Genomic DNA, 13,372 nt, shown 5'->3' with positions numbered 1-13,372 from the left:
CTGGGAGTGGCCTTTGAAGCCACTGTTCTCTCTCTCAGGACTCAGCTCTCAGCTATTGCTCTAGCTCCATGCATGCTACCATCCTCCTTGACATGATGACAGTGAGCTAAACCTCTGCAACTGTAAGCAATTCCCCAATTAAATATGTTCTTTTATAGGAGTTGCCTTTGTCATGGTGTCTCTGCCAAGCAATAAAAGAATGACTAAGACATGACAGAGGGATATAAATAGAACCTATTTAAAAAAAAAAAAAATCCAAGAAATGAGTTCCAGGTCCAACTATCCAACTATTCCTGTCTCAAAAATAAATAAATAAATAAATAAATAAAAAGCTAAAATAAGTTAGTTAATTAATTAAATTTAAAAGATAGTTAATACTATTGAATGAGAGTATGAATTGAACCCAAATCTTAGATGGCTAAGAGCTTAGACTGCTGGCAACTACCATTACCCTGGAACTATGCCGTGAGTTTTCGGTCCCAGCTTCCCTGCCCATAGACCTTGTGACTTAGCTTTCCTTCCGAGAACAGACAATGCACAGTAAGTTTTGCCACTTCTGCAAAGCAGAACACCGTGATCAGAGGTGACGAAGCCCCTCTGCTGTGGTCTTTTCTGACATTTCATATTAGGTAGTACTATTGCTTCTTCCATCCAACTTCTGCAGCTATACATGTTCCTGGGCCTTCGGCACGTTGCCTTTCACTAGGATTCTGAGTCTGAAAAAGAAACAGAAATAATAAAGCTTTCTGAGCTCCCCTAGAGTCCTGTACAAACTATTCTTTTGGGGCTTCATTCAACATATCTTCTTCATCCAACATACCTTCTAGCCTTTGCCACACTGAAGTAACCACTTAGTTACATTCACTGGTTTTCTGGAACATTCTCACATTTATCGCAGATGTGAACTGTATCATTCATAGACAAGTGGACCCTGGACCAAAGCTCAGTGACATCCACATACCTAAGACCACATATGAGTAGCTCAGCAGGTATGTGTTTATGAATTAAATGGACATACAAATACTATGTGTTAGCAAAGTGTTTATTGTTTTTCTCAACCTAAGTAAAAATGAACTTTAAGTATTTTTATACATAACATCCTTTTACTACCTCTGTATAAATACTGATTTTTCAATTCTTTATTAATTACACTTTATTCACTTTGTATCCCCCCTGTGGTTCCCTCCCTCCTCCCGTCCCAATCCCTCCCTTCCTCCACCCTCTGCATGCATGCCCCTCTCCAAGTCCAACTGATGGGGAGGTCTTCTTTTCCTTCCTTCTGATCCTAGTCAATTAGGTCTCATCAGGAGTGGCTGCCTTGTCTTCTTCTGCAGCCTGGCAATGCTGCTTCCCCCAATCAGTTCATGTCAGAGACAGTCCCTGTTCCTATTACAATTGAACCCACTTGGTTATTGAGATGCCATGGGCTACATCTGTGCAGGGGTCTTAGGTTATCTCCATGTAAGGTTCGTGGTTGGAGTATCAGCCTCAGGAAAGACCCCTGTGCTCAGACTTTTTGGTTCTGTTGCTCTCCTTGTTGAGTTCCTGTCCTCTCCAGATCTTACTGTTTCCTACTTCTTTCATAAGATTTCCTGCACTCTGCCCAAAAGTTTCCCATAAGTCTCAGCATCTGCATTGATAGTCTGCAGGGCAGAGCCTTTCAGAGGTCCTCTGTGGAGATCCAGATATACCACTCCTAGGCATATACCCAAAAGAGGCTCAAGTACACAATAAAGACATTTGCTCAATCATGTTTGTAGCAGCCTTATTTGTAATAGCTAGAAGCTGGAAACAGCCCAGATACCTCTAAGTTGAGGAATGGATACAGAAATTGTGGTACATCTACACAATGGAATATTACTCAGCAATAAAAAACTAGGAAATCATGAAATTTGCAGGTAAATGGTAGATCTGGAAAAGATCACCCTGAATGAGCTATCCCAGAAGCAGAAAGATGCACACGGTATATACTCACTTATATAGACATATAATATAGGATAAACCTACTAAAATCTGTACACCTAAAGAAACTAATCAAGAGGGAGGACTCTTGCTAAAATGCTCAGACCCTATCCAGAAAGGCAAAGAGGATGGACATCAGAAGAAGGTGAAAAGAAGGAACAAATAAATACTGATTTTTAGAAAAATATTTTCTATTGAAATATCCTCTCCCAAGTAATATGTACATGGCTTTACATATGTGCGTCACCGTATGTGTATACACAGTAGAGGAGGCATTGCTTTCTCAGTCAAGATTAGAGAGTAGTACTTTCTCATTACTTTAAGATGTGCTATTAAAAGTGAAATTAAAAGTGAGATTGTAGTGAAGATGAAATGAAATGCTTCATGGTGAATACATAGCATGGTGACAGCAAACTGTAGGCATTCAATGCCTGTTAACTTTTTCACATTAGTTACATTTTTCGTTAAAAGTCTTTATTTTCACAATAGAATGAATATGAAAGACTTAAAACCACGGGTGCCTGGGATCCTAGACCTCTAACTTGTCACTTAAAAGGAAAAGTGTAGTAGTAACAGAAGGCCATTATATGAGAGCCTGAAACAAAGGTGACAGAGTTGACATCAACAGAGATGCTAAGAATGAGGGCAGTGGGATGATTGTTATAGCTAAAATAGAGAACCTTAGAAGCATATGTTGCTTCCTGTCAAAAGGAGTGGAAATGGGATGAAAGGGCAGAGAGATGGAGTATATGTTGTCCTTTGTGAAAACTTGGGCTAGGGAGAGAGAACTGGCGATGTGCCCTTAGTCTCAACATCTCTTCGATCTACTGAAGGCTTCTACCTACACTTCCACTACCCCAAGGTATGCAGCTCAAGGGCCATAAAATATCTGGGTAGGATGTTCTGAGCCCAGTAGGTAAATGTCCAGGTCACTTTCTAAAATTTTCTCTTTTCTTTGACTCATTGGCTCACTGGGAAACCTACAGATCACATGTCTTCATTCCTTTCGACTGCCTAAAAAGGACAAGGAGCCCACCATCAGTGTAGTCAGGAAAATGTTTCCTTTCTTCAAGTTGGCTGCAGACAGGCTTATGGGGAACATTGTTGATGGCTATCACCTTTAGAAAAGTCCGGTGACAAGCTACGATTCTGGTTTGTGTGGGTCATTGGGGTAGGCTGAATCACACCTCCTTCAGAGGTGCCCACATTCTAATGCCATGCATGGTACAAACACGTGTGCTGCTTACGGGGCAAAAGAAACTTTTCACATGTGATTAGAGATCTTAAGATAGGTAAGCATAGGTTATTTAAGCGAGCCCATTAAATCATAGGACTGTGAGAGTCAGGAAAGGTGGTGTGGCGATGCAGGGGAAAGGGAAGGGAGAAGGGAGGGAGGGAGGAGCCCTGGTTTAGTTCACGAAATTAGTAGTAAATTTTTCCAGTGACAGTGGAAAACTAACAAAGTCCTTAACTTAAGCTTTTCTAAGATGACTTATAAAAGCCTCTGACATAAACTGATTGGCCTGCTCTTTGATCACCTCCCCCTGAGGGGGGAGCAGCCTTACCAGGCCACAGAAGAAGACAATCCAGCCATTCCTGATGTGATCTGATAGACTAAGATCAGAAGGAAGGAGAGGAGGACCTCCCCTATCAGTGGAGGTGGGGAGGAGCATGCATGCAGAAAGGGGAGGTAGGGTGGGATAGGGAGGGGAGGAGGGAGGGGCTTATGGGGGGATACAAAATGAATAAAGTGTAATTAATAATAGTAATAAAAAAAAGAAAAATTAATAATTAAAAGCTTCCAGGAAAAAAATTTCCACAAGGTGGCAGTGTGGGGAGCACTTCTATCTATTCGAAACCAGGAAAACATCTTTGCTACATGGACATGATGCTCTTCATATTCAGCCTTTACTTGTGATGGGCTTGAGGCTGTGCACCAGGTTTGTCCAGGATGGTACAAGATTGTGTCCGTTGCCTCAGTGTGGCATCAGTGGGGATTTCTTTCTTCTTTACAACTGTCTCTTTAAGAATGCACATACAGATGCTCTGATGGAGCTTTAAACAGCAAGTCACTGGGCTCACCTATACCACTAGGAAAAGCTTTGAGCCTGAATCTCAATGTTGTACCAAAAGTTATCCCCATGTTAATATGGACAATGAAATCTCAGAAGAGACCACATTTTGTCGATTGATTGTGAGGAAACCAGAAATTTCAATAATAAATAGCATAGTCAGAACCCCTTTCTGTCAGTTGAAGTGAGGAATCTGGAATTACGTTAGCTATTTAAATACAGTGATTTCAAGATATGACAGCTCTTACAGAGGTGGCAGCTTGAGGGAAGGTGTTTTGTACTATTTTGATTTAATTTGATTTATTTTCTTTTTCAGCTGTGCTTCAGGCAGGCTGGTGATAGAAGTAGTGGGATAGGAAAGGGAGGGGAAGGGAGGACAGTGAGAAAGCACATAACCATATAAGCAAATGTGAAAGAGAAGGGTCCTAAGCTTTAGAAATCTCACTTTCACCAGGTTCCAAGAGCAACCATTAAACATTACCCATGACCTTGAGTCGCAAGCTATTATCTTTTCAAAGACCTGTTCACCCTGTCCCAGAAGGTACAGCTGAACAGTGGGACACTACTGAATTCTGGGACTGAGATAGAGTGTAAAGTGAGAGCTGTGTGCGGTACTTTAGATCCAGCACATCAAACCTGAATATGTCACTCAAATTGGTCCTAAAAGGATGAAAATTAAACTGCTGACAAAATGAACATATCAAATTATAAGAAGCTATTTAATGTGCTCAAGCTCACACCTACCTTTGAGGGATTTTAATGAGAATCTGTCTTCCAGCTGTTTTTTTCTCTTACCTAACAAGCAATTTATTAGGCAGGATTAACACAGCATTTAACACAGGATATATTTTGCAAGCGTCTCTTTTCTTTTCAATTCCTCTTTGCCTCTCCAATTCCCTGAGACAACACCAACAGACTCCACACACCCCCTCCGCATGATGCTGAGCTGGTTTCCATCTGTTCTTCCCTCCCTGAATGCCCTACCAACATTCCCCTCTCTCTTCCTTCCTTCATACTCCATACTTCCTAGGTGAAAGGCTGACTTGCTTCCCAAGATATTTTTGCAGTTTCATGAGAGAAAGAAAGAAAGAAAAGGAAAGAAATAGGGGAGAAGAGGCAACCTGAAATATAGTACCTGCACAGACAGAGAAAGAGCAGGGAGAGGGAGGTTAGGAGGAGAGGACAAAGGAAATAGGAGAAGAGGCCTAGCGGCCAGGCAAGGGCAAAGCCCGAGCAGTCCTGGCTGTTCTCTGATAGGTCTGCTGTGTTAATGGTTCAGACTGAAAACAGGCTTGCAGAAATTCGTAACATTCAGCAAACCCTTGACAGCCACTATTCTTCACAGAGGCTGTGAACAATTGCCTGCCTGCCAGTGTCTGACTGAAATAATAGCTGTACCTACAGGATCATTTGGAAGACAGATGGTGGGGAAAACCCTACTTATCTGCCAGCAGCCATTTCATAATTCTCACGGTCCTGTCAGGTCAGGGTGGGAAATAGGAATGCAGCCTTACTAATTAGCTCAGTAGGTCTTTGTTGTTTTAAAGGCAGGACCCCACCCACCTCTGTCCTGCTCCTCTGTCTGGTTCTATTTGCCAGACTGTGCAAGTATCTGCTCCAGGTGCTTTCAGAAAGGCCTTTGGTGCTTTTAGCAAAAGAGGGTCTGCAAAGACTGAAAATTTCAATGTTGACTAGGTGAGAGTTTATTTCTCATTCATTCACCTCTTCTCTTACAGGTTCATATGTGGAGCCTCAGCAGCTCTTTGTTGCTTCTGTGCATCTGGCCCACCTGTATTTCAAAGGCCACAGTACTTTTTCTGTACAGCGCTGAGTTGGTCTCTATTCAGCCATGTTTATAGCATGAATTTAGCTGACTACTTTCTGTGCTATGTTCATGGGCTTACAAAATGTTAAGGAATTCCATAGCATTTCAGTACCTATGAGACCTTTGGCTGTCATTCAAGAGCACTTTCTGAGAACTGAAAGGGTATGAACAAGAGTGAGAACGGGGAAAGCAAAGTCCTAAGAGGGATAGCCAGGTTTATGAGCATTTTACTGGGCAGACAAATAAGGTCCTGTGTTTATTTTCACACTCTGATTACCATCTTGAAGTTCTCCAAAATTTTTAAACAAACCCCCAAACTGTCATCTATTTTTTATTGAGTCTTGAAAATTCAATGGCTGGTTCTGCTACAGTTGTTAGATAAAGGACAAAGAAGTATGTTAATAAGTTCAAATTGAAGGGCTAGAAATCCCAAAAGTTTCTGCAAGTTTCTCCTGAGAGAAGCAAAGATGAGCCCATTCGGTCAGGGGGAAATAAACATCAAATGCTATGGGGATCTGGGAGAGGGCTACTTTTATGTTATCACTATTTCATGTCATCTTATCTTACCAGATTTATGACGTTTGGGATGCTGGAAAAGAAACACTGGGCTATACAAGTGTACCACTGAGCACACCCTCAACTTGCAGCAGACTTATTTCAATGTACTGATAAAACAAAGTACATTCAAACTAACTGAATGGTGAAGGCAGACAGCAGATGGTTGTAAGCTCTCCAAGGGAACAGTATTATCAATGATACCTCTTGGGAAAATGTTGCTGGCATGAATCCCTTCACTGTAGTACAAATTTCACTATATACCAATTTCAATGAAACAGCAACCAGGGAACCAGAAAGATGTGTGTGAAATCAGACTGTAGTGTCAGAAGACAACTGCAAGGGGAGCGTATTAAAGGCCAGGCTGAAGAAAATTCAAGAGTGGCTGAGCGCTGGCGAGCAACTATTGCAGAACTAGCTACCCGAGAAAGAAAATAGTCCTCTGGAATCCATCCTGCCACTTGTTCATAAGGCTTGCACAATTACAATTCATACCCACCAACCCATATGTGGGGTATGTCATGGGCCATCCCACCATTCTCCTTCCTCACACTGCCTCTCCTACCCTACTGTTGTGTGAGAAGACTTCTCCTAGGGAGATACAACCAATATATCCACCCCACCCTAGAGAGGGAAACCCCTATAGACTGAAGTCAGGCTAGTTACTGGGGATGTCAACAGGAGTTTACCCCAGAGGTGAGGGGTAGCTAACAGGGGCCCATGATGGCTCAAAAGCAGCTGGATTACTGAAAAGGTTCGCTCCAGCACCAGTGGTGGCTCATAAAAGTGACCAGCCTGGAACTCTCTGTAGGGCTTGTACACAGCTTCGAGGCCCAAGACTGTCCTCTCTGGAGTTTGCTAGTTTCTCTTTCCTCCTGGCAGTTGTTCACTCATTTTTAGATTGCCAATGGGGGGTCATCAGAGAATCTTCCAACTTTCTGTTCTCCCTGACTAACCTCCAGAATCTTATGAATCTCTCTCAATAGAAGGGAATGTTTCTATCAGGAAACTGCCATATAATATCCACAAATACACAGAATAAAAAACTCCACCTATATCCGCAACTTTGGCCCTGCAGCTTTCTTAACTCGTTTAGATTCAACTTGTCTCTTGTGTAGCCTATTTCATTAAACATGCCTGGAAATTCATAGCTCTAACCTTTTCTAAATTGCTTTTGTGACTTAATACCGCCATGTACCTGCCTGTTGCAGAAGCCAGGGTCTTAATGAGGTAATAAGTTAAGGGAAACCTTCAGTGTGGACTCTAATCCACTATGACTGCTATACTTATAGAAGAGAGAGCATGAAACATGCATAGACAAGTGGGAAGATCATATGCCTTTCAATGAGAGTGTAGGATGTATGGGCAAAGGTAGCTGGAAGGAAACTGTCCTTGTCCTCTGACACTGTCTCCTCTAAGCCATTTCTTAACTTTTTGCTCATTTTTTTTTTAACCACCCCCCCCCAAAAAAAAAAAAACTAAAAATGTGGGCCGGAGAGATGGCTCAAATGTTAAGAGCACTGGCTGCTCTTCTAAAGGTCATGAGTTCAATTCACAGCAACCACATGGTGGCTCACAACCATCTATAATGAAATTTGTGTCTCTCTTCTGTTGGGCAGGTGTACATGCAGGCAGAGCACTGTATACATAATAAACAAATAAATCTTTTTAAAAAAAGGAAAACAAAACTAAAAATGTCTGGCTGTATCCATTGGCCAAAAGGCTTCACAGCTGCTCTGTACGATCACTTTACCAACATCCCGCTCCTCCATGCATTTCTGGAAGTGAAAATCATTTTCAAAAGAAAAAAATCATAATGCAAACTTTATTTTCACTGAAGTATTCTTGTAACTATCCCTCATCATACACAACCTGTTTCTTGTGAGAGTGGGTTGTACCTCCTCCAGAAGCAGAGCCATCAGAAACAGCTGCTCTACTGGGGGCCTTGTATGATGAACTGCAAACAAGGGGAAGGTCTGGATGAGAACATGAGACCATTTTCAGGGAAAAAGAAGTTATTTCCTGGGAGTGCCACCCTCCCAATATTTGAAAGTCCAAATATTGTATTTGGACTCAAAAATAGTATCGTGTTTATAATGTTTTTTTGTCAACCTGATACAATGACTAGAGTCATTTGAGAGGAGGGAACCTCAAATGAAATGCCTCCCTAAGATCAGAATATAGGCAAGTCTACAGGGTACTTCCTTAAATAGTGGTCGATGTGGGAGGGCCCAGATCACTGTAAGTAGTACCTCCCCTGAACTGATACTCCTAGGTGCTATAAGAAAACAGACTGAGCATGAGGACCAGGAAGTAGGCAACACTCCTTCATGGTCTCTGCATCAGCTCCTGTCTCCAGGTTCCTGCCATGTTTGAGTTCTTGTCCTGTCTTCCCTGCATGATGAAAGCTGTATGATGAAATGAAACCTTTCCTGCCCACGTTAACTTTGGTCATGGTGTTTTTTCCTCCATCACTGTTAGTATTTCTGTATGGCATTGGGAGGATCTCTTCCAGTAAACTCTAAGTTTTAAATTTTAACTTAGTATATAAAAGAATTCTTTTAGCTTATCCATACTAGTCGTTTGGCATCCATTTACAAAGTAACCTCAAAACTAGGCAGTTCATCCTATTCTCATGGATTACAAGAATTAATACTAGAAAAATGGATACTCTGGCAAAAAGCATGCTGCAAATGAAAATCCCGACGCCATTCTTCACATAAATAAAAACATCCTAAAATTAATATGAACCACAAAATACCCAGTCAGCATACACCAATCCTCATCAAAAAGAATAATGCTGCAGATATCACCATGTTTCATCAAAGCTATAGTAGGTAGAACTCTAAGATGATATAAGCGAAAGCCATCTGAGAGGAAGAAATCTCAATTAAGAAAACACCTCCGGAAGGCTGGACTGCACACAAGCCTGTAGAGCCCACACTGTTGCGGGTGGTGCTCTCCCTGGCTTTGTGTCCCTGGGTTCTATAAGAAAACAAGCTGAGCGAGTCATGAGAAACAAGCCAGGAAGCAGCACCCCTCTATGGCTCCTTCATCAGCTCCTGCCTCCAGGTCCTGCTTGAGTCCCTGTTTTGACTCCTTTTGATGACGAACAGTGGTATGTAAGCCAAATAAACCCTTTCTTTACCAAGTTGCATTTTGATCATGGAGTTTTATTGCAACAATAAAAACCCTAAGACATTACTAGCATAAAAATAGAAACATTGATCAATTTAATAGACAAGAGTCCCCAGGTAGAAGGCCGTGCAATTATACCTGCTTGATTTTTGGCAAGATGCAAAAAAATATATGCTAGCAAAAAAGATGGTGTCTTCAACAAACAGTGCTGAGAAAACTGGGTATGCACATGTTGAGAGGTAGATCCTTAGCTCTCACCCCACAGAAAAATAAACAGCTAGTAATCAAATTAAATCAAAACTCTAAAGTTATTAGAGAAATGTAGGAAACACATTTTAAAATATAGGTGTAGAAAGGACTTTCTGAATTGAATTCCAGTTATTCAGGACATAAGGTCAACAACTGATAAATGGGACTACATGACATTAAAAAGTTTCTGCACAGCAAACCAAACAGTTAACCAAGTTAAGATCATAAGCATAATGAGAGAAAAGGTCTTTGCTAGCTGTGGGTCTGGCATTCTGACCAGTGTGAGATGGACTCTATCGCTACAATGTGCGTTATTGATTAGGTTTGAATTTCTGGTTATTTATTATTTTATAGCTGTTTGTTGTCCAATCAATAAAAAGACTAAGGAAATGAATGGAGAGTTCTCAAGAAGATAAAGTACAAATGGACTGAAATGAAAAAATAAGAAATGGAAAAATGTTCAACCTCATTAGCCATCAGACAAATGCAAATTACAACTATGGTGTTCATCTTACACTAGTAAGAATGTCAGTGAAAAAAAAAATACAGCCAATTGTGGCAAGAAGGTGTTTCCTGACTCATGACCAAACCTTCTCAGGCATCCATGACTGAATGAAACAGGATAAGTCATGGCTTCTTTCCATGGCACTGGAGCAATGAAGGTAGGAACTGAGCAAGAGATGCAGTAGAAAGAATGTGTTTTCTCTTTCTTTCTTTCTTTCTTTCTTTCTTTCTTTCTTTCTTTCTTTCTTTCTTTCTTTCTTTCCTTCCTTCCTTCCTTCCTTCCTTCCTTCCTTCCTTCCTTCTTTCTTTCTTTCTTTCTTTCTTTCTTTCTTTCTTTCTTTCTTTCTTCCTTTCATTTTTAAAGATGTAGCCTGTGGCAGCTCAGTGTCCAAGTGGGTTCCCTAGCAAGGGGAACAGGGACTGTCTCTGACATGAACTCAGTGGCTAGCTCTTTGATCACCTCCCCCTGAGGGGGTAGCAGCCTTACCAGGCCACAGAGGAAGACAATGCAGCCAGTCCTGATGAGATTTGACAGGCTAGGGTCAGATGGAAGGGGAGGAGGACCTCCCCTACCAGTGGACTTGGGGAGGGGCATGGGAGGAGAAGGAGGAGGAAGGGTGAGTTTGGGAGGGAATGAGGGAGGAGGCTACAGCTGGGATACAAAGTGAATAAACTGTAATTAATAAAAAAGATGTATTTATTTATTTATAGTGTTCTGACTGCATGTACACCTGCAAGCCAAAAGAGGTCACCAGTTCTCACTATATAGATGGTTGTGAGCTGCCATATGGTTGCTGGAATTTGAACTCAGGACCTCTGAAAGAGCAGCCAGTGTTGTTAACCTCTGAGCCATCTCTCCAGCCCCAAATGAGTTTTCTTAGGACTTAATTCTTAAAGGGAGAGTGAAATGGGCCCAGGGGAATTTTGGCCCATAAAATGTGGGCTCACCTCTGAGTGCTGGCAGCATCGAAGCTCTGAGATGTATGCAAGGACTTAACAAGTAAAGACTCTGATAAACATACCTATATTTACAACTTGTTGTTGCATACTACATAGAAAATTTCTCAGTACAAAATGGGTTCATTTCTCTTTGTCCAGTCACTGCCTTAAAAAAAATCATTCAACTTATTACTATAAATATAAATCATATATTTATCCTCAACAATTTTTTAAAACCCAGAACTAATACATAAAAGGAAAAACTGTAAAATGCATACAAAATTAAATGATGCCCCAGGGTTGGAATATCATCACACCCAGTGGATATTCCAGGGTCATTAAAAGCTGATTCATCTACTCAATGCTCTTTTCTCACTATCTGACTCAAGTCCACTCCAGAGACAGCAAGGCAGTTGGCCCACTCTGCTGTCTTCCTTGAAGCTCATTTCTTGGGCTACTCCCGTCGGAGAAATGCAGTGTGTGGGTGACATTGCACTAGGGTTGCATTGACATACTGGAAATGGAACGCTTGGCCTGGAGAGTAAACCACCTCTCCTGTAATTAGGTAGTGTTGATCAATACTTCCATGGGGTCTTCCTCCTCACTGCCAAATGAAGGAACATTCCACGGGGGCTTCTCAAAGCATCTAAGAACTAATGGTTTGTTCCCTTATTTCTTGGCATTTACTCATGGATACTGAAAAAACAAGGAGTCAAATTACCTTCGTCTCTTTGGTTTTCTTCTAATGGATTTGCCACTTGACTTTTGCCACTTGCTTTTTGGTACGGTTGAAACTGAGTAAAGGGGATGAATTTCACCTCCTTATAACGGAATCTAATTGGAGAGAAAGTGAGTCTCATAACTGTAGCCAAGTGCTGAACTGTGACACTCAGCCTCTCCCTTCTTCCAGAGTAATCAAGAGTGTGGAGACTGACAAGTCCCTGTTTGAATCCTAACCCAATACGGATTTTTTAAATTTAATTTTATGTTAGGTGCAAGAGTATGAAGGTGTCAGATCACTTGGAATTGGGGTTACAGACAGTCGTAAGCTGCCATGTGGGTGCTGGGAACTGAACCTGGGTCCTCTGGAAGAGCAGAAAGTGCTCTTAACCACTGAGCCATCTCTCCAGCCCCTCCAGTACAGAATTTTTGAAAGGTGCAGTGTACTGCTAAGTGCTTAACAAATTGATCTCAAAATTAGTAAAGCAATTAATTAAAATCTTGATTTATAACGTGTCAATTTCTGTGCTGTAAATTCTTTTAGCAAAGCTTATTTCATGCCACTGAATGCAAGGTTAAGAGAATTTTGTACTGGGAGCTCAGTTGTCCCATTTAAGATAGTTATAAAATACCTCTCAGTTTAGTATCAGCTTTTTCATCTATATAATAGTGAGGAGGTAACTTGTAGAGTTATTATAATATAAAGATTAAAGTATAATTAAATATGAAGGAGGTAGCCTTCAGATTAAAGATGTAGTAACTTTCAGGGTTATTATAATATAAAGATTAAGGTAATAATTGCAATGTGGCCAGGACACCCTGGCTCCAGGACACCTTGACCACTAGGAGGTATGTAAAATCTCCATACGCCTTACAACGTTGATCTGAACTACAAGCAGTGACTTCACTTTGTTCAGCACTCTCAGAATCAACCTTAAAATTTTAGCAACTAAATTGCCATCCACAGGTGTGCCTGGGAATCTGGAGAATTGATTTACATTAATTAAGTTCATAAAAGGCATATATGTCTCACAATTCCAGTTTACCACTTAGATTTAGTGCATACAGAGTTTCCAAAATTGGGCCATATAGCATAATAATTTCGCATTTTTTGTGGCTTAGGAAATTATCCTGCAAAAACATAAATATTAATTATATCTAAATGCACTTAAATAATAATCTTCATTTAAAAATTAAATTTAGCCTGTCCTTGAGCCTATGCTCACGTTACTATATCCTTGTCCTAAAGCCAAGACCTATGCTCTGTGCTGGTCTCCTTGCAAGCTATCAGTTTTTATGGTGACCCTTTGGAAGGCTGTAGAGGCAAACTCATTAAGTGAAAAGTATATTTAACATCCCTGATGGAGTCCTGCTGATGTTTCTCAACTACAACTATGATAGATTTTAA

Source organism: Psammomys obesus, unplaced genomic scaffold (genome assembly GCF_907164565.1).
Source record: "Psammomys obesus unplaced genomic scaffold, mPsaObe1.curated_primary_1811, whole genome shotgun sequence".
Lineage (NCBI taxonomy): Eukaryota > Metazoa > Chordata > Mammalia > Rodentia > Muridae > Psammomys > Psammomys obesus.
Note: the sequence above shows the minus strand (reverse complement) of the source record.